Genomic DNA, 22933 nt, shown 5'->3' with positions numbered 1-22933 from the left:
GCAGGGATCTAGCTAGGGATGTTCAGAGGCAGGAGAGAAACGTGCGCCAAATGGTAAATCGTGGCTTTGAGAGCTAGCTAGCTAGCTATACGGGGATGCCGTCACTTCTATTTCTTTCTAGGTCTAGTCTCTTTTCAATTTAGAAAAAAGCCTTTTCCCCCAAGACGAGACGTGGGATACTTGGCCCATTTCTTGGCGTTTCTAAAGATAAAAATTGATTTGATTTTTAACAAGTATTCGACACCTTTTCTTGGAGGGCACGCGCGCGTTTGGCTCCGAAATGTTTGACTACAACTTATCTTTTGATTCGGACTCGTTGCTTCTTGGAGCGATGCACGGAGAAACTCCTACCGCCTAGCAACGTGAATTCGACGTAATTTTTACCTTATTCGCTAGGGGTCAATGGGGTTTTTTTGTCACAGCTAGACTTTTGATTTACTAAATCTTTCGAGATGAAGTTTTGTCTGTATTGAAAAATAAACAGCAAACACGTCATTATGATTGTTGTCAGACCCTCTGTTAGTCAAGTACTGGTTTTGCCATCTCTTTTCCCTAAACATTACAAATCCAATGTTCAGTGTTTTATTTTTTTAATCCAAATAATATTTTCTTAAATAGTCTACAATCTACAAATAAATATGTACTTCGTTTTAGCAAATACGGAAGTTAATCTTTGGATTATAAGACATATTACCCCCCCCCCCTGATAAAAGCTTTTAAGGTTCGGGGTAGACTTTTCCCCTATACACTCAAAAGATATTTACAAAACGGAGGGGAGACCATTTGTAATGGATGTTTGAACCCAAGAGAAAAAAATAGACTTCTTGACCCTCTAAGTGAATGTATCCTAAATATTTTACATTTTTTAAGGATTAAATCAACATTTTTATCTTCAGTCTTATCCCCCTGCCCCTCCTTGACCGGTGGGGGAGTTTCCTCTCTCGGGGGAGATACCCCTGGGATTGTTATTTGGGAATGGTAGGTAGACTTTTACGTCCATTTCCCGGTTGCCAATTCTTTTGTCATCCGAATGACTTATAAAGGACCCACGCACACTCTACTATTATAGATTTAGGCCTAGAAGAAACTGCGGGGCTCGCAACCCACGACTAGTTTTTATATTGATTTGTCCCCCCCCCTACCTACCCATGGACAAGATAGGTTTTTCCGACTGTCAAGAGTGACGTAACCTTTTTGCATCCTGAAAATAGTCCAGATATTACGGTAGGGAATCTTTGATGACTACCTTTTATCGTGGTTTATTCTTAGATTGAAAAATGGTTAGTTTTACTTTGTGTAGATTTGGACGGGAGCTATAGGTTAAACCCTCTTTTAGTTTAGTTTCCTTTATTCTCTCTCTCTCTCTCTCTCTCTCTCTCTCTCTCTCTCTCTCTCTCTCTCTCTCTCTCTCTCTCTCTCTCTCTCTCTCTCTCTCTCTCTCTCCTACTCCTAAACTGAGTCATGCACCTGTCGATATCTTAGCCGATAGAAATTGTTTTTATAAAGTCGAAATCTACTGGTGAAGTAGAAATCGGAAGTTTATGAGACTTACGAAATACCTGATAAGAAATTACAAACGTGACTAGGAGGATTTATATCATATACACCAATAAGCCAGGCTATTTGGCGAATAACAGTGCAGTACCAAGTAGTCTGGCCTCCTGGTGTAAATGGTATCAATCCTCCTAGGCTGAAAATGATCAGGAAAGGTCCAATCGAACGCCAAAACATGGTACGACACATTGAAATTGTTATCATTTGTTTAGCCTACTTCGAGAGAGTCTCGTGGACTTCTGTAATTGTAAAGTATATATATTGACATAAGTAACTCGCTTTTTCTTATTCATTAAAATTCATGGAGTTATCATCCACAAGGCGCCCAACTTCAAATTTATTAAAATATTTAAAATATAGGCCTTTGCTAAACTCGCAATAGAGTATGTATAAATTATGTTTTTTTTTTGGCCTATATAGGCCTTGTAACCATGAAGGGAGTACCTAATATAAATTCAGAGAAATCCGCTAGAGACAGCCTTCTCCGCCAAACTTTATTCAAATTGACTTGTCAAAAAAGTGAAGTTAGGCCTGTAGAGGAAAAAAACTTCTTTTTTCTTTCTTTTAAAACTATCTTTCAATCCATGTTTCTTTTTTATATTTTTACTGTTGACTCGAGTCTTCTGTAAGAGTATAACGGCCCCGATTTAGTCGCTTGTTCTATTTCCTTGTTTAGCTAAATAGAAACATTGAAGAGAAGGCATGGATAAGGGTTATTTGAACGCGTTGGAAATAGCTTCCATCATATTGAGTTTTAAATTTAATACTGTACGTCTTGTTCCGTAATTTAGATGTAATGTATTGAAGGGCTAGCTTTTGGTTTGTTTATTATATATTTGTAACTTTGTAGATATTGGTTTCTTTTAGTTGGATAGATACAAGAGCCTCATTTTCATAATAACCCTTTTCTACCCCTTTTTTATTTTGAAGATGTCCTTCGGGACAAGAATCGATGCGTTTCAAGATTAGATAAAAACTGCTATCGTAGTCTTTTATTCATGACTTAAATTCAGCATATCCGCTTTATTGTATTAAGGCTTACTGTTATATTGAATAGGCATTGAGTTAGGTAACTATCTTGGTAATCAGTATGATAAGTTTATAAATAATTGTTGTAAGTAATACAGTGTAGTCGTTCAGGGCCTAAATCAGAAATTAGTACAGGCAAAACATTACAGAACATTTTCAACTCAAAATTGTCAATGTCCTACCCCTCCACCCTTTTTGCAACATAACTAATGTATTAAGAATGATTGTAATGTTAAAATTTTAAATATATTCTAAATTTATACCTAGTTTTGAAAAATACTGATGTCACGTTAATGGATGTATTTAAAAGTCCATTAAGGTTCTCTCATTTTTAAAACACGATCTCTGTTTCTAGTTTAAAATTAAAGGTATAAATTTTCCCCTTAAAATGATCATCATTTATTGATCGAGGATTGTCTAGAGTCTAGACCAAATTTGGGATCGAGTTTGCTATAATATTTCAAAGTTGGTACATTGCCTATATAGCTTAAAGGCATCTAAACCGGAAATGGATTATAATTTAACAATTAGAATTTGTCAATAAGGAATTTGCTTAATTGGGGAATAATGACGAACGATTGTAGCCTGAATCACCACTTGAGGAATTGTTATTCTAGATGGTGACTTTTAAACTTGACCTTTATTATAAATTATTATTGTGGATTTTCAGTGTATTGACTAAAGAGTGAAATAAGGCAAATTAACAACGAGTTTATTTGTTTTACTTCCTAATTATCAACAATTTGGCTTTAGAATATTAGAGATTATAAAGATTCCTTGATTTATTTCAAAATCAAATGATAAAACTTCGTTAAAATGTTTTTAAATTTTCTATAGAACTATTGATTTTGATTTGACTGAAAGACGTACATACGTGATGTTCGGAGTTTAGAATCTTTTAATATTCGTTCACTTGAACTTTTGAAGCATACTTTTCCATAATTTCTTAATCATGCGGAATTAATGAGGACCACAGACCCCCCCGAAACTTTCATCCCCCCCCCCACAGCACGTCGAACAATTTTGCATAATTTTAATTTTTCAAAAAGAGAAAGATTTTCTCCTCTTTCTCTCTCGATCAAAATTCCCTGTAAATATTCCCATTCTTAATTCCCCCCTACTTTCAGATGCCTTTTCATCGTTTTCAAAATCTTGTAAGATTGGGAAGAGGAGGGATCGAAGGGTGGTAATTTTATTGATTATTTTACAAACAGTTGACCTATATTTTCCTTTTAAACTTAGAATTTCTATTTCTATTATTAAAGATAGCGAATAATTAATGAATGACGTATACAGCAGCCCCTGCTGGCGTTTATTGCGTGTGTCTGTGTAGGTATTTCTGATGCTTGAACTTTGACCTTATTTCAAAATTACTTAACATGATGTATTGGAGTGGACGTGCTTTTGGTTGGAGTATCGTTTTAAATAGCGTGGGATGGGTTTGACGTCAGTGTTTTTAAGTTAAGGTAGTCTGTATTTTGTTCTGGTATATCAAGGTCTTTCGAAATTAATTTGAAACCACGTACATTTTAAGGGTACTAGTCTGTTAACCCAATCATATGAAGGGGACAACATTATGTAGAGAAATTCGCTTAACTAACCAATTTCACTGCGTGTACTAATTGAGTTAAATTGGCGAGTTATTCAAGCAATTTTAGTATAATTTTGGGTCGGTTAATTTTAATCATTACATTCACTTTGCTAGAGACAATTACCTCCTGTTACGTTATTATTGTACTTACACGCGGGACTGCATGGGCTCTTTAACTACCTTCATCATTGTCGCAATAATATTTCTAATTATCTCAGTTAACTAACACGTTGCCCCCCTCCCCTGCCCTTCCCCAGAGTGACCAGCCGTCCGGATGTGACGGGGATGATGAATTACGGAATTAGGCTTAGTTAAGGACACCGAGACTGTCCTGGAACTACTCAGAATTGCGCTTAAAGAATTCCGAATGACGAGAAATAACCCGGGCCCCTTTCGAAAACAGCTCTTGGCTTTCTCTAGTTGCTGACTTAATTTATTTTCAAGTTCAGAATGTTGCCAGGATAAAGATACGCTGCGTTTTAACTCGTGTTAGGTATTTGTAAAGAGGGTAGCTTCGTACGCGGTGTAAATTGAAGGTGAACACGAGTATAAAGAAGAAAGGGCCCGGGCCTCATCGCAGCTAGCTAGAGTCGCGGAAAATTTATAAATAATTCTTTAACAGTTTTCGTGGGTGTATAGTTGCGGTTCAGTTCAAACGCAATTTGCAACGCTTTTAAACTTAGTTCCACTATAATCTAGTAATACTAATTGAAGAACTGTATGCTTTGGATGGGTGAATTCTTCTACAAGATTGTGTTAATGCGCCGTGAAGTTATATACCTTAATTTATAAACGTTTTGTCACTTTTTTTCCGTCGACACGATGTCGCTTTTAAAAACTTGGGCTGGCGCTTTTTTCTTTGGAAGTCGCGTTGGTTAATTTCAGTTCGAACTTTGACCCCGTTCTTTATTTTAAGTTTCATCGCGCGCGTTCCCTTATGTTTGTCTTTCGTAAATTCTTAAGCGATCTCCTTGTTTTTTTCTTTTCTTAACTGAAAGTTCTGGCTTTTCAAACGATCCGTAACAAAATTCCCAACAGAGAGAAAGATGAGAGAGCTTGAATGTTTTTCTTTTTTTAAACCTCTTCAAAGAGAAAGGAGACTTAAAATTATGCCAGGCTTGTTTTTAAAAGAAATTAAATTAAAAAGAAATATAAAAATATATATTTCACAAATCCGAATATATAATATATACTTTACTGTAAATTAAATATTTTTCTGAATCTAATTTTGCGAGTTCTGTCTGATGCGTCTGTACCTTTTGATTTAGTATATCTTCGCGTCGTTAAATATTCAGGAACATAGCGTTTATAAATAACGAATTAGGTTTAGATATAAAATTTACAAAGGGAACCTTTCTTTTATTATATTTCTATCGGTGTGTATATATAGGGTTATACTTTTTCTATATAGAAATTTCAAATTTTTCGACTTAGGAAAAATGTCTTGAAGAAAGAAATGAAACTTGGTTGCAAAGAAGTAGACCTATATTTGGTATCGTGTATCACGTTGTACGTGTTCGGAATGCTCATGATTCCCCCCAGAGTTTCTCTAGAGTGAGTGAGTGAGTAACTCCTTGTTTCTGGATACGGATATTTGAAGAGTTAAGGCTAGCAGAACTGAACTGGCACTAGCTGCTCCATGGACACGAAATTTATTACAGAAACTGAGCTAGTGTGACTCGCAAACGAGCTTCGACGCGTTATAATATAACTTGGAACTTTATATACCAACGAGATTTTTGTCAAGGGTTCCGCATAAATTTATAAAATATTTTAGGTGAATATTATTTTTTTTTATACAATTGAAGAAGCATTTGTTGTGAAAATGTTCGAAAATCGCTTAAGATTTCGGAAATACAATATTACATTCGTGTTGGTTTTAGAATCAATTCATGGTCCTCATTGTTTGGCTTGGCTAACTGGACCAGGGCGCTTTCTAATTACCGTAGAAATTAAGAAATGAATTATTGAAAGAGTGTACGAAAGCCATTATGAGCGGCACGTTCAAAAGGGACCCCTCTATAACTTTATATATATATATATATATATATATGTTGTAATTCCAACAGTTCCTATATAAAACAATTTGAACCATTTCCAGCGGAGTTTGCGATAAGTCCCGTAGGTGATGGTATTTGAAATAGCCAAGGCTTAAGGGGGGTTGTATCTGTATATCGTTTTTATCACGGTTCAGGTGGTTTTTGAGGCGGTTCCTCCCAAATAAAATGTACGATTGTATTGTCCCTGTGCGGGCGACTACCTTTTGGCCCATATATTTATTGTTTTGGACTGCTGCTGTTGGGTGATCTAGTTTTAATTGCAGGGTCCAGGCTTTTTCCTAAACTTAATGACGATGTTCATTTTTTTTGGATTTCCGGTGCTGTGTTCAATTATGATTAGGCTTAGGATTAATTCGTCTAAAATGAAAGTTAATCGTCCTAAGACTGAAGTCGTTTGTCACGCGTTGTTGGATCGACGCGATGCCCATGCGTTTTTTGGTTTTTGGAGCAACGTTTCTTAATTCTCTCAAGGTTCAATTGTGACACAATCATTCTTGTACTCTAATTAGAAATATATCTTGACTTTGCCACTTTATGATTTAGCTCTTACAAAACGTAATTAACTTGGATAAAAGACATTATTGCATGTTGGGATAACACCGCCGCAAATTTCTCTTTCACTTTTCTTGCTGTTGTCATTATAAGGTTTTTTTTTTTTTTTTGACATGTTGCGTGTAGTGGAATTCATTCTTGGAAGGGTTATATTTTCATCTAGAAAAGTGTATTTTTTTTGGCCAACATGTATGTTGAAATGAACTCTTTCTAAGATTGGGTAATTGTACGACGACTTCCTAATGGAGTTTGGACATATAGAAAAGCTCGGGAAACTCAGTTGATACACATTACTGCCGAGTCATTTTCGTGCCACTTAAGAGGGAGAGATGTGTAAGTCAAGGCAATTTGGCTCAACTGTCATCTATCTACCCTGGGAGACAGTTATAGCTACGATGTCCTTCCTCCCATCCCCCCTTTAACACCCAATCAAAATTCGAGACGCTAATCAACCGTTTTTTTACTTCATTCTTTATTTATTTCTGCAACTTGTCCGTCCTTTTGTCTTAGATCTTAAATTGATCTTAAGATGGTCACCGCCGCTTCTTTTGTCAGGACAACATGAAGCAATGAACTCATTCTTTTGAAATGTAATAAATTATTAGATCTCAAATTTTGATCATCTTCTATTATTTATTTTAAGATTCTTAATTGATGTAGGCGCAAGTAATTAGTGACTTCCTCAAAGCATTGAGACTATCTTTTGAAGTACCCCTAGTTACTTATACGACATTCCAGTGTTAAAGCTGAAGTACTTGAAAACGTATTTCATAAAGACCATACATATAATCTCCTAAATTAGCGTATTGCGAAGAAAAACGAGAACCTTATTCATCACTTAATCATGCATAATCCGTTTGTGATAAAAAGAGTATAACTATTAATGGTAATCGTTCCTAGCTGATGAAAATAATTAAATCTGTCTGCCAAAAGAGAATGGGCCACGTCACCGCGCTGCTTTTAAGCCTCTGTCTTGTTTATAAGCTAAGTAGGATAAGGAAAACGTTAACTGCGATTGCAAGGCAGAAAAGTCATCTAGAATGTTATGAATAAAAACAATGGATAATGTAGTGCTTACATACTTGGCCATGCAGCTTCAGGGACTTGGCCCCGAAACACGTGCACCCATTTTAGCGCGGGAAGCGCGTGAATTCAGACTGCCTGTATGGGAAAAGAAGGAGATTGTGATTATCCTTTTCTTCTTTTCCTTTGAATTAATTTCCTTTCGTTTTCGAGAGAGAGGAGAAGATTCCCGTACTGTTTCTGCAATCATGATTATATTCAGTACCCCCCCCCTCGTTTCTTTTGCCTTAATTACGTTTGTACTTTGCATGCATGCAACCAAGCCTGACCAACCTTATACCTTCGTGCCTTGTTTTAATCTATAATCTACCGATCTCTCTTAAGGAATAATTTGTGATTTTATAAGGACTGCATTCTAATAATAATTAAATTCTGTTTTATTTATTTATTTATAGATTTATCAAATTGTGGACTTCAATCGATCATCAAAAATCATCTGTTTTGAAGTTTTCAATAACTGATGGTGCGGTGGTTTATTCCTTGAAAAAACACGTAAGTTATTTTTTTTAATAACTTTAATTTTGGGGGAAGGGATCGTAACGTCAGTGGTCACCCTTTGACCTCTTTTGACCTCAATGGAAAAAATGTGTAGCGCTATAACCAACTTCGACCCTAAATCTTTGATCATAGTATCCTGCTATAGTCAAAACGAAACTCAAGATCCTTAATCCAAGAATTAGACTTAATTTCATATCAGCTGTCAAATGTTCCTGTTTAAAAAGAGCAATCATGGATGGAGTAAGTAGAGTTTACTCCGAGCAAACATTAGTTATGACAGCGGGGGTAGCTCTGGTGCATTCTGGAACATCAAGAGGCTGTTAAAAGTTTACCTAATATATTTTTTGACGCGTCCATTATCTTTCGTCGACCATAACTGTTTAATTTGTAAGCGCTAGAAAGCGCCTACAAGCTCCTTTCCTTTTGGGAATTAAGCCCTTCAATGATAAGTTATCCCGATCCGAACCCCGCAGCCCTTTCTGTTCAAGTTAGATTCGTTAATTATATCGAAGCTATTAAACTCATAAACAGCGACGCGTCGTTGTCTCCCAATCCCCTTAAGATCTCTTTAATAATTCACTTAAAATGAACAGATTTATCTCAATTACAAGGTTCAATTTAGGCGAAACCGCGAGTATTAAAGTTTATTTTAGACGGAATTGAATTCTTAGGTTGGGATGAAGTTAATTTAAAGTTACCACAGTGGGAATTTTCCTTGTATGTTTTAGCTCGCGCTCGACTTTTACAATTAGAAGTAAATTATACTAAATTATCCTATAACTTCACTAAGATAAATTTATGGACGTCACCCTCGACTTACTTCAAATTCGTGAGCTTCTGTCATATCTTTAAAACAACTACCTTGTTAAGCACTTAAGTTTTGACTGGTGATGGGGATGAATTTTATGAAATGTATTCATTCGCTTAGAACCGCTTTAATAAAGTTAAGGGTATTAGACGGGTTAAATCTCACCGGGTTATGTTACGTATTCGCGTCTTTTTCAACCTTTATTAATTGTTAAAAGATGAACAGGGTTACGATGAAACTAACTTTCCAAGCCCAAAAATGACAGCTTAGATATACTGTGTATATATAAAAGTCCTTTATTCGTTTACCAGTTTAACTTGGTATTAAATTTAACTTACGGCTGGTGTCTCTTCATAATTTTAATCGAATTTTCAAGTTAAGTTGTCGAGCTGTTACTCCGAAATACTTTAAATGAACGCAGTGACGAGCTGTGACGTTTCCTTAAAATTTTCGACACTACCACTTTTCATTTAAGACTAAGATTAAAGAGGGGGTCGAATACTTAACTGGATTTAATCATATTTATCATTATCTTTCCATTGAAAAAAAAATTAGAATTTTTTGCGGACGGCAAATGTCCTACCTCTCAAATTTTTATATACCCCTAAAACCTCGAGTTAAATTTGAAGCCTAATTAGTCCGCATTTTCCACTTATTTAATTTTTCCTAGATTGATATTTCTCTATTCCACGAAACGTGTCAATTAAAGTTAATTTTATTTTTTTAATTAGTCAATCCCTAATTAGAGGATAAATTTCAAGAAATCTCCTCGAGAGTTCTAAAAATTATCAGGAAATATTCTATAAATGATTTTTAGTTCAAAACACCAGGCATGGTCTTTTATTTAAAGGTTTCATTGCAATAACTGTACCGTGACTAGACTAGATTTCGATTCTGGTAAACAAACGTGTCTATATAATTTAATTGACTAAACATTCTAGTATAGTTTCAAAGCGAGGGAGAGAGAGAGAGAGGGAGAGGAGCAAAGGTACTTGGGTTTATATTTGTTGAACATTGAAACTCGTTTATTTTTTTTTAATCACTATTCTCTCCTTAGCGGTCGTTCTAAAATCATTAAGGGTTCCTGCGTAAGCTTCATTTGTTTTCGAGCTGAGCTTTACAAACCAGTCTTGTACAAATGATCGCGCACTTTTAACCCAACTTGCTACCCCCCCCCCCAACCCTGATTCTCCTTTCCTTCCAGGTTGGAGTACTCGGTTGTATCTCAAAGTGATATATACTGAGTATACAGGGTGTTATTAAGATATGTCCCTAAGTATAACACTTTCTATGCTTCGTAATACTAGAGAGTTGCTTACAGCTCGAGCTAGTTAGAGGTAGAACGACGGAAGGGTGAATTGAAGTCCTACACTCGGTGGTTAATTTTGCAGGGCTTCCATCTTCCTATTTAGTCTGTTTTACTAAGCCCCCTTTGACAGCGTCTCACCAGGCGTCGCTTTACCTCGAATCTATGACCTACCTCCCTCCAGTTTCTAAGTTACCAGTGAAAAACTTATGGTGAACATATCTTATGAACTCATGATGTAAATGAGCATACTTTTTAAAATTAAAAACCCAGTATTTTCAAATTATCTATTAAAATTTCAAAGAATTTACACGGGTGAAACAAATCTCGAAGATTAACACCCTGTATACATGAGCTAAAGGTGTATATACCTTCATTTCTCACCCTAGTCTCTGGACATTTCTGAAAGCGCGCCTTTTCTTCATTTTGGCAGTGCACGAGGAGCAGCCTGGCTAGCTAGCTATACACGGATTCCCTAATTGTCCGTCGGAAGAGGTACAGCACGCGAAGCGATTACCCAATGGTCTTTTAAACCTCCTCCTTTTCGTGGGGGGAAGGGGTCACGGAACCCCTCCTCCCCACCCCTTGGTATCTAACATATCCTGGTGTGTAGTTTGGGGGCTGCTGCATGCAGGATATAGCTTGTACATCTTTCCTTGGCGACGATCTCTAGGAGCTCCGAGCTGACAAATTGCAAAGCTGCTCCTACATCTCCCCTTCTTCCTCGTACACCGTTTCTCAATCCAAGATCCGATCGCCAAGGCTTATCGAGATTCCCTGGAATTTAGGCCATTTCCTATATGATTCGCCTAAGTTCGATCACTTTGATACGGCGAATAAAGTATAAATATAGAAATGGGGAAGAATTATATATCGTTTGATAGGTTATATCCTTATTCTTGAAAGCTGGGTGGACAGAAATATTCAGGGTTTTAGGCTTAAGGATGACGGATTTAGACCAGTAGGATAAAGTTTCCCCTTCACCTTTATTTTAGAACTATGTATATGCATATAAACGTAGGTGAAATTCGAAAGGTGTTGGGATAACGTAACGTTTTAGCTAGCTGTGTTTCTTGGTGACACTCGTACGTTGTTCATATAATCTACTGCGCTAAGTATTTTAACCTCAGTTCCTCAAGGTTTGAATTTAACTCCTTTTTCTTATGAAACGCGCCGCGCGTTAAGTTTGGACGGGTGTTGAAAATGATTAGTACGTGCTCTAGTCGAGGTTGGATTTATTTCAACTTTGAGCAGTATTGTAATTCGCGTGCCGGGTCTTGGGTTGGTTAGTTGGTAGTGGTGCGCGAGCGAGCGCGTCTCGTTGTTAGACAATTGCCAGAGGATTAAGGATCGGAAAATGGTTTCCGTTTCCCACGAGTGACCCAGCTCCTGCCCACCCAGCTACCTCCTTTTAATAATAACGCTGCTTGCCCCTCCCACCTTCACCCCCTTCATTCATTCCTGGTGCTTTCACAATGAAGTAATTCCCTTTTCCAACTCTCTCTGTGTTATAATGGGGCATTCAGACTTCTGAGCCTAATTCCACCTCGTGTATAAAACCAAAAATTTGCATTCGAAACTCGCGCGCTCGTACTGTTCTGCTCCCTATTGCGATTTAGGCGATATTTCAAAACCAAAATTGTTTTGACCACCATATTTCTGTAGCGCGAAAGACTTTGATCCTTGTAAATGTTAATAAGGTCTATAGTCAACTGTTGACTGAAATAAATCTGAATTAAAACAAACTTAACCTAACCTAAGCCTTACCTTAACAGAAAACCAACCTAACCTTAGCTTTACTTACCTTAACAGAAAAGCAGCCTAACCTAACCCTAATCTAAACAGAAACCTAATCCTAACCCTGACCCAAACCTATCCTGTGCTAACCTGAGCTTTACCTTAACTGAAAAACAGCCTAACCTAACCCTAATCTAAACAGAAACCTAATCCTAACCCTGACCCAAACCTATTCTGTGCTAACCTAACCCAAACCAATCCTGTGCTAACCTAACCCAAACCAATCTTGTGCTAACCTAACCCAAACCTATCTTGTGCTAACCTAACCCAAACCTATCTTGTGCTAACCTAACCCAAACCTATCCTGTGCTAACCTAACCTTAAACCTAAATTACGACACCGTAAATACCGTGTTTGGTCAGTTTTGCGTCTTTGTACCCTTACAATCAAAATACATGTTTGCTCTAAAATTGAAGTTCATGATACTGTCCGGATTATGTCGCCGGCCTTATAATTAGCGAAACACTTAAACCAAAACCAGGAAACGTGTTGTACTTTATATACCAAAGGCAACCCAAACACGCTCTTAAGAATTTTGGTCTCAACACCGCCTGTGACCCGTATTATTATTACTAAACACTTGAAAAATTTTCAGTATCACATTCATTTTGAGTAAATGAGTACGCGAATGAAGGCGGGTACAATTTAAAACAAACTTACGGAACACCTGATATTATATAGGCGTACGTGTAGGTCAAAATCCTTAAAATATAATTTTACCCGGAGATCCTACTCTTCTGAACTCCTGACCCCAGCACGGTACACGCTCCCGCCACTTGAAAATTTCGTAGAAAGGAGGGTGCTGAACTGAAGAGTGAATGGTTTTGATTAATTTTCGGCTGCCTAGAGCAAGGAGAGAACTTGCCTGGCCTCACGGTATTCAATTCACCCCTTTTGAAATAAGGTACAGCGCTGGCTGCTCTGGAATCACTCTAGAGCATTCCGAGAGGCACCTCGTGTGTAATAATTCCACGCGTTCATTTCCCGCGAAATATTTTCCCGCTTTTAGTTAGGGGAATTTCATTCGACTTGTGTGTTTATTCTCTTGTATGAATTTGTTTGAATCTTTTAAAACTAGGGACTATATGCATGCATGGGGTTGGTTTAAAAGGGATTCGTATACCGTATACTTTGCTCAGGCGTATATCCTTGGTTCAGGTAAATTTTTGAGGATAATTCTAATATTCAGAATGAGAGAGTGTAGTATAGTTTTGAAAGGGTTTTGATATTGTCTGATTATCAAAGACAATTATTATACGTTTTTCAATTTATTTGAACAATCCAATCCCTGTACTTATTTGTTTCGTATTCATTGATTGCGTTTGTTGACAAGTCCTTACAATTAGGGCAGGTGTTTTACAAAGTGTTCATTATACTATTGAAACTAATTGATAAATTATTAACTTTTGGTGTTTGGAGAATATTTAAATAGCTTAAAATTGTTATCGTGTCAAATTTTGAATTTAAAGGAGTTTCGAGTTCTTTTCTCTCATTTTAAAATTTAGGCTTTTTGAAATACTGTACCCAGAATTCCTCGAGTTATGCCATATTAATATTAGATCTCAAACTCCCCTAATATTTTTGGTTGCGTGGGCTATTAGCCCGCCCCTGTCTACGGGATATCTCTGTTATAATAGGCGTTACCCCTTTTAAGGGGGAGCTTCACCTCCACAACGAGGACCGCCTAGGGGGTTATAAAGAAATGGTATAACCCCTTACCCATCATGCCTTTCAATTAATGATCTATGGAACGAACTTATCAGGATTTAGATGTCCCTGTCCGAAGGCAATAATCATCTTGAGGGGATTCGAGCATTTAATTAAGGGGGAAACCACTCCACCTCTATTATAGGCCTATTTTAGGCCTTGGCCTGCCAAAATTTGATAGCGGGAATTTCGTAGGCACGCGGGGTTACCTTTGGTTTATTCAACGTACGACGTGATTCTATTGTTCGATTTATTCTGATTTAGGCTATAAGCTGTTCGAGGTAAGCCTCGCAATAAGTGTAAAGCTTGATTTAATTATTAATCTATCGCATTATATCCACCTATTAATGGATAAGGCGCGAATATTCCTTTGGAGATATATTATTTCACGCTAAGAATGCAATGAGATTAAAACTAGAAGCTTTATCGAAGCGCCTTTGAATGTGTAGAAATTTCAGGTTGGTACAGACTGAGCTTGATATCCTTAGCATAATAAGATCTAATACCAGCACTTATGGCCTAAAATTCTCGCCAGTAATTGCCACAGAAGCACTTGAACTTCAGTGGTGCATGCGCGGTTCGTATCAGATGGAGAATTCCAAAGATATCCCGAAATTAGTTATGGGATAAGGCTTATTTACTGATGTAGTTTTTCGTACGAGATGAAAGGAATCTTTCCATGAAATCTAGCATTCCTGGCGAGTAAATGGATGAAAATTTCTCGTTTCAAGGAACTTTAGGTATTCTTTGAAGTCGAGTATCCAATCACACCCTCTCGCTCTCTCTTTCGCTAGCCACATCAAGGGTGACTCTTGTCGTGATGTCACGTGATTGGTGTGTTATGGTCGCGTGTTCTCTTGGGCTTCTCGCTTTTCTGATTTTGAATCTTCTTTTATTTTTTTTTCTTCTCTGGGATGGGGGCGTCAAAGGGGTTTGAGTATTTTCTTACACACAGCACCGGGACCGATCACTCTAAATGAGTGATGGCCTACCAACGAAAAATCCTTCCTTGAGTTGTTGTGTGTGCTGTGTAATAAGAAATATATGAAAAAGCTGTCATTTCAAACTGGATATTTTCTTTACATGTAACCTCGCTCGCTTGATGTCCCCTCTCCGCCACCCCCACCGAAATGGGGTCGCGACCTTTGGGGATGAAATGTCAAAAGTTGCGCTGGACTTTTGGTGGCCATAAAATCAAGGGTTCATAGGGTTATTGATTGATTTTAGTAATAATTTAGTATATCGTGTTTTTAATAAGAAATAATTCATCAAAGCTTTTTCGTATTTGAACTTTTCTTTCATTATGCATTGCTGGGGTGAAGTTTGAAAACGAAAATATATTTTCGATTTGAAATTTCGGACTTTTAACTGAACTTTAACCTCACAAGAAAATGATATAAAATATATATCCCAGCCCTTAGAAAATTCAGACTGTATATAATTACTGAGTTTATAAGCTCCTCATCTTTGATTAAATATGTGATGGTTCGAGAGAAACGCGTTCTAGCAGAGCAAGAAGATCGAGAGATTGTTAAGCCTTTGCTTGAGGAAACCTTAATCCTTGTACACCTTCCTTCATCCACTCAGCTAAGCGTTAATTCAATTTAAATGGGGGAACAAATGATTTTAGTAACGTTGCTATTGGGTTAACAACGCATTCGCCTTTCATTTGTGAACCTTTAAGATTTAAGCTTCGTCAACTAATTCGTTTCTGCTTCGGTAAACGCAGCACCCAAAAATTAAGCAAGAATCGTTATACGTTGGATGGACCACTTTAAAATAAAATTAGGGCCAGTTCATATTAGCTACGTTTTAATGGTTTAATTTTCGTATATTTAGTACGCTCGAAATTAAGCAGAGAAATGGTCCATTTCTCGCGCTGTATTTAAATACTGTCACGAGACATATTTATTTGTTCGAATAATTGGAACCAATATGTGATAATGTATAGTTTTATATAGTGGCAGCGTTGTATCTATTGACTTTAATTACTAGGACAGGAATACGACGGGGGCACACTCTCCCCTAATTGAACCAGGCGATTTTAAAATTTTTGGCTTTAAGATTTAACCTATACAATCTAAGATTAGGTTATTAATTAGAGGTTAATTAAAGGTTCTTAAAAGGGATCGGATACTTACCACATTTAATTTCTTTTTTTTTCAGCTTTGAGATTCTTAAATGGAATATTGCTTAATTTAATTTGCTTTAATTGTATTTTTTTTTAAAAAAGGGTTGTTTTGAGGCGAAATATGACAAATGCCTCTTCCCTCGATTTTAAGGCTTCCTAATTATTTTGCCCGGGCAACTAATTACGAATTATATAATGGCATATTCTATAGGAATTTTACCTTTAACCAAAAGTTGATTAACCTTAAAGTTATTAATTGATTAGAGAAACGTAACGTGGTTTTGAAATTCATAGTTTATTCCTTTTGCAGTTCATTAAGTGTTGATTATCTTTCGTTAATTCACTTCAGTTTTCTAAAACTCCCCTTTAGGCTTATATACAGTATATGTACCCAACTCTAATCTTATGGTTGTACTATATATTTGGTATTTTAATACTTAATAAATTTCGTTCTCTCTCTGTGTGTGTGTCGGAAGGTACGTGGCAATTAGGTTTTCCCGCGTGCTATAGTCCTTGAGTGACTTAGTTTTAATATATAAATAGGACTTCTAACGGGGTTAATCAAGCCGCTAGTAGACTATAAAATAGTCGATCTCTCCATGGTTCAAACTTCTGACTGCTAGTCTTTCATTATTAAAGGGTTTTAAGTGGAGTCTACTCCCTAGAGATTTTGTGGTTGCATGCAGGGATTTAGGCTTAGGTATTCTATCTAATTAGATTGGAATTAAATTTAATCTCGAATAAATTGGAATGTAATTAATAATTAATTAGGTTAATATAGTTATTCTAGTTAAGTAGTAGGGTAGGACAGCGTGGGAAATAAGGCGGTGGCACAGGGCAAATGACCAGTTTAAAAATTAAATCGGAGGGGAGTCAGTGGTCCACAGGACCACTAAGAAAATTCAAGGGTTTCCAGAGTCCAGACATTAGCTAATATATTGTAATTATCCACTTCTTCAATTTAGCAGACGACGCGCCCTGGTCAGTGGTCATGGACCAGTTTATTTATTTATTCCAGGCCAGAGGGGTCGCTGGCCCAATCTCCAGTTTAAAAAAAGTCCTTATTTCCCACCCTGGGGTAGGATCTAATTATCTTTGATAATATCAGCGGTTCAATTCAGTTCTATATTCAGAAAAAGTAATGGGAACTTTATATCGCTGCTAAATCATGAAAATGATGTGGCTCGGCTAAAATGTTTGGGGGTATAAGGTACACCCCTCGTGACCCCAAAGTGATAAATACTAGAACCCCAAATCTTCCAAAATTGGATACGAATAGATGTTCTCGTAATTCGGGTAGGAAAGAATTTATATCAATGATTTTGTGACGAAGGTCATAAGTGCGATGCCTGAAGCGTATTAATACATAATGGTATACACTCGTAAGAAAGAAAGTAGTCCCTTATATGGGAATGAGGGCGAAAAAAGGCGAAACGGAATAATCCGCGTGGCGTTGAAATACTATCAGGCATGCGATAGGAAAATACACATTAACCAGATGAGATTATTGCCTTGGTCTTTCCGTTCGAGTTGCACCGTGGTAATACGTGTAAAGGCGGGGATAGTGCGCTGATTTTCGTATTAAACATGGAAACGCCTGTATTAAATGGGCCTGGACGTATTAGGAAGGCGTATGAGACGCCAGGGACTCGTTAAGGAATTTCATCTCCCGCCATTTTTATGATCGTATACCATGCATGCCATGGTTATGGGTTAAACGGAAAAATTATTCCGTTTCTTTTTTTTCTTTATTATTTTATTTTCATTTTTTTTATTGGAAGGAGGGACCAGCTTTAATACAATGTTATGTATGTATTTAATATAATATAATTTAATATACCTATTTATCTTTAGAGATGGATAATAAGGGGAAATTTTAAAATTATCTTTAAGTGGATTTTGTTATTGTGAATTTAATTTTTTTTTTCATTCTTAGTTCAATTTTTGTTGAAATTAATTTTATGTCACTCGTGGGGATGAGATGGGTCGGATCAAAAACCATTTTTCTTTTTACTCATTTTATGTTTTCGAGCTCGTTGACACCTTTTTATTTTTACCCCCCCCTCCCCCCTCCTCTCTCCGCTCTTCCCGCTTAAATGAAAAAAAAAGAGGCGCAAAAAATAAATTGCCAAAAGTTTTAAATGAAATATGACCATGATGGTTTCTTTTTCTTTTTTAGTTTTATTTTTTTTATATATAAATTGCCTTTTAATTTTTTTCTATCATTTCCCAAACTCTTTGTAATACCAGTACCGAAAGGGTTTACGCGTTTTTACAGTTAACGTCAAACAAATTTAATTATTTATGATTAATTTAACACCAGATGTAATAATTATTATTTTCTTTAGTTTCTCTAATGCTTTGATCACGTGATTTGAAGTATTTTTTATTGTTTATTAAATATTTATTTTTGTGAAATTTTTGTATTACCCCTGCAAGGTTGCTTCCCTTATATACAGCGGTGTAGAGCGTGTGAAACACTTCTACAGGGGCTCGTAGAAAATATATGGGAATATTTCAGCCTGGAAGTTGGCTTACCCCGTGAACTTCCAAACGAAGTTTTAATGCAAAAATTAATTTTGCAAAAGAGATTACAATTTTATCCTTAAACAGGATTAAATCACGCTTTTCGAGTCTCTATTTATTTCTTAAATTAATTATAATTATTTTCGCTTTTGAAATCGACTTAACGAGAAAACATAATTGAATTTTTTTTTTTTAAATTTTGTTTGTAATTTCCAAAAATGCGGCAGAAATTGAAAATTTTCAGGATGGTAGCTGCCTGCTATCAAGACCAATTATCTTTAATACTCTATGAGATTAATCCCGCTGGGGTTCCTTCTGGGTTTGTACCTCACCTTTATTATTCAAAGGGTGTAAATCCCCTCAAAAATCACCCCAAACTAACACCTATGTTAACTTAAAATCCAATTCAACTTCTGGCTGCTTTAATTTTAAAACTCTCCACCATCTCTCTTGAAATTTTCACTGAAGGATTATCTCTTTGGAATAGGTTTTGTTTTAACCCCCTGAACTCCCCCACTCCTGATTTCGTAGCTAGGGGGAAGGTCATTTTTAAAGCCCCCAATGTATTATTCATGAGAGGGAACTACTTTTCCTATAGTTTGATAGCATTGACAAGTGAAGAACCCCTTTTCTTACCTTAATACTATGAGAGATACGCGTGTCACTTTGCACCGTGTGTTTAAACTATTCTCACCCCCACCCCCGTGTTTAGTTCGCTTTGAGGTTAAAGTGTCGCGTGGTATTTTATTGGAAAGAGTATTAGTTTATCGATAATGATAAGACGTCAATGTAACTTGGCATTATAATTTTTCTCGATGCTTTAATGGGAACGAAATGAGAATTTTACTGTACTGGGATTTAATCTTCAATTTGTGGATTATAATTAATATTAATGATGTTTACTTGTCCTAGATTTAACTTCGAATAATATTATTTAATTTGATTTATTAGGTCTATTCTAATTAGATTATAAGTGGACTACGGCATTTCTCGATGTAGTCCAATATGAACTTTGTTTTGACCTACATAAATAGTCAGACACACACACGGACTATACCTCGTGTTGGTAGCCTCTATCAAATTTAATTACATTTTCTTGGACAAGTGTCCTCCGAAAGTTAGGGTTTTCCCTATCCTATTTCATTCCTCTCAGTCTTTCTCTCTCTCTCTCTCTCTGGGCCTGCAAGCCTCGGCTCTTTTAGGCCTAGTTTGATTAGAGGAAGCTCTTAGCGTTTGCTTTTAGGCCTCGGTCTAATTTTCTGTTATTTTTAGTTTCATTCGCCTTCCCAATGAGTATACGAACACTATAGGCCGCGCTGTCTCGTTAAGTGAATTTTAAATTAACCACTACCGGAGGGGGGGGGGGTGAAGGCGGGCCGGGGTAACACGTGACTAAACTTCAATTCGCGCAATTATAACTTCATTTGCATTCTAAACTCGCTTCGAAGAAAAGTGTCACTCTTTCGGGCTATACGAGTCTTAATGCCTTTTTAAATAAGTTTAGTTTAGCTCGTCTTTCTTCTGGTTTTTTTTTTTTTGATTTCAAGGTTTTTATTGCATACTTCAAGCTCGCGTTTTCAAATTTGGCGGGAAAGTGAATGTTATTTTGCACGTGCAAAATCGTACGCGCGCGCTGGACATAAGTTTGGCGCCAATAAAAATTAACAGACGCTCATATGCACGTGCTTTGTAATTTTGATTTTCAATTTAGGCTTAACGTATGTACGCCACACAGTTAAAGTGAGAACTTTAAATTTAATACCGCGAAACCTCTACTCAGTAGAGTACGTGGTACACGTTGACGTGTACGTGTTTGTTGGTTTTCGAGGGTCTATAACTCGCGGATAAATTGCCTGTTTATGCAAATATCTCATTACGTTTATATATATAAATATAAAAATAAATAGAGATTATTATCTTTAATACAAGGCGTATAATGCTATAGCTGTATTACTGTGGTAGAGTTTAATTACTGGAATCTAGTTGCTAAACCAACGCAAACAACCTCTCTACCTCTATTAAGGTATAACTCTCTCGAATTTTGCAATCGATACTCCCTACTTGTGGGTTTTCCGCGGCCACTCGCGTATTACATGTTAGACAAACTCGAACATTATATACGTTTCTCATTCCGAATCTTTACCAGAGATCAAAGGCACAACCCTGTATAATTCAACCGTATTGAAAATAAATATACTCACTGTTAAACTCCAGTGATCAACTCTTATTTGAATTTACCTAGAATCAAGCTAAGAATTCCGTTTATTAAGAGATGCGATCTTGTATTAGGTTACCGTTGATTGCTACGCAAATTTAGAGTGATTTTCGGTAATATTATAATGGCAGCTTTGAATGTTACGCGGTATTATGGTCTAAGGATAAATAACATTAAATGTCATCCATGATTTTCTTTTTTGCCATTTATACGTCATCGCGTGCCTCTCGATTGTCGTTGCGTTTTCTGTTTATGTAATTAAGTTGTAATGGCACTTATACCGAAATTTTCCCATTTAGATATTTTATTTCAAATATAAGAAGAAAAAAAACGGGGATCGGGCGTATATAGAATGTTGAACGGTTTGTACGTCGTCGCAACAAGTAAGAGTCATTATATAGACGAATATGCTATTTTAAAATACTTTCGTAACTCATATCGTCGCAGGAACACAAACATAACATAATTGCGAAGTATTTTTCTCTGTAGAGTATTGTAGTGGGTTGGACTATATTTTGCAATCCGGTTTTGTCACGCTATATCATATCTATATTTTATATAGATATATTTAAAAAACATATATATGTTTATAATTCTTAAATCTATGGGTATTTATTTATACGTGCTACGTTTTGAAAATATTACATACTTAATTCCTTGGCCAAATATAAGATATTTTAGTTTAAAATTTGCTGGTTTATATTTTTATTAAATTATCCTGAAAAGTTTGAAGTAGAACTATAACACATCGTTATCGTTAGAGTTGGTAGCAATTTTATTTTATTTATTTTTTTTATTAAAAAACCCTCTCAAATTACGTTTTAAAACTGTTAAATCAAATGTCACGATACCTAGAGCTCTCAAGCGGAAATGAAATCGCACGAGCTTGCAGTCTGTAGGTGAGAAAAATATCACCCTAAAACTCCAAAGTTTCGACACTTATGCCTTTGAAAAGAGTAAAACAAAAATATACGACAAATCTAGTTTATTTTGATTAAATATGCCGAGGCTTAAGAAACGGGAGGCGATTAGCGAAATATTCGAAGCGTGTATATTTTTATAAAGCTTACGGAAGTGTTTTCTAACGAGGGTTTAAACAGAAACCTTAACACTTTTGCATGCACTATACAAAAATAAGTCAGGCTAAGACGGAAACTTATTTGTAATGGAAGGAAAAATTCATCAACTATACTTAATTCCAAGGATATACCAACTCTCTCCTTTTTAATTGTCGCGGACACGAAACACAACGATTCTACTTCAACCAACCCTAAATCAATTAGGCTTAATAATTAATCGGATATATGATTGCGTTTTTGTTTTTGAAATGAAGTATATATAAACGAGATTATGTTTTATAATCTAAGCATTTTTATCGATTCAAGATGATAATTGGTAGGGTTTATATATATATATTTATTCGTATACAAAGGGTTATAAAAACTTCAACTGTATAGTGCATGGAATTAACTAACAAGTCAGTCTAATCACGGACTGGTACTTTTCTATACGCGTTAGCTCTCTTTTCCTATTGGTTGACGCAAGATGGTTGGATCCTTTAAGCTCATTGGGGATTTGAAACACGCTTGGAAAACGACGGGACACACACATATATAGATAGAAGACTTGAATACACTGCAATCGAAAAGACAATGGAGTAGAGGAGACCGACCGGGTGTATAGCTAAATCGGGGAGCTTAAATCTAGCTTAAGACGCCTTGAAAAGCTGAAGAGCTAGGGACCCGAAGCTAGGGACCGAGCGGGGATCCACACGCATCTCCCCCACTTCGAGCAGAAGGCATTGTACCCAAATTAAGGCGCGAAATGCATGGTTTGAGAAACGGCGGGGATAAGTATTTGTTTCCATGGAAACGCCTACGTTCTAAATACCTATATAGTTTTAGACTCCGTATGTCTCTACTATCCAAAGCGATCCATTTCCGGCGCCGAAACACTTTGATTGAGTGGATATCGCCTTGTTAGCGTCGCCACATTTGAAATTCTACGCGTTAAGAACCTCCAATCAGTGCGGCGGCGTCATCAACTGAAGTTATCAAACTTAATTAATTTTCGTAT

The 22933-nt window shown here is 36.4% G+C and overlaps 1 protein-coding gene across 3 annotated transcripts in view; it reads left to right on the top strand.

Moving 5' to 3' along the window:
* The first annotated feature begins 8259 nt into the window (after window positions 1-8259).
* The window catches only part of LOC149690712 (teneurin-m-like), a 143772-nt gene continuing 129098 nt past the window's right edge, over window positions 8260-22933 (top strand). For all 3 annotated transcript variants that reach the window (XM_089870325.1, XM_089870324.1, XM_089870323.1), the window contains exon 1: window positions 8260-8361. The gene's annotated coding sequence lies outside the window, so the exon portion shown is untranslated. The remainder of the gene's footprint in view (window positions 8362-22933) is intronic.

The sequence above is a fragment of the Phalangium opilio genome, unplaced genomic scaffold (genome assembly GCF_054372755.1).
Source record: "Phalangium opilio isolate 3A_F unplaced genomic scaffold, DU_Popi_V2 ptg000031l_1, whole genome shotgun sequence".
NCBI lineage: Eukaryota > Metazoa > Arthropoda > Arachnida > Opiliones > Phalangiidae > Phalangium > Phalangium opilio.
Note: the sequence above shows the minus strand (reverse complement) of the source record. Positions and strands in the feature narration are given on the sequence as shown.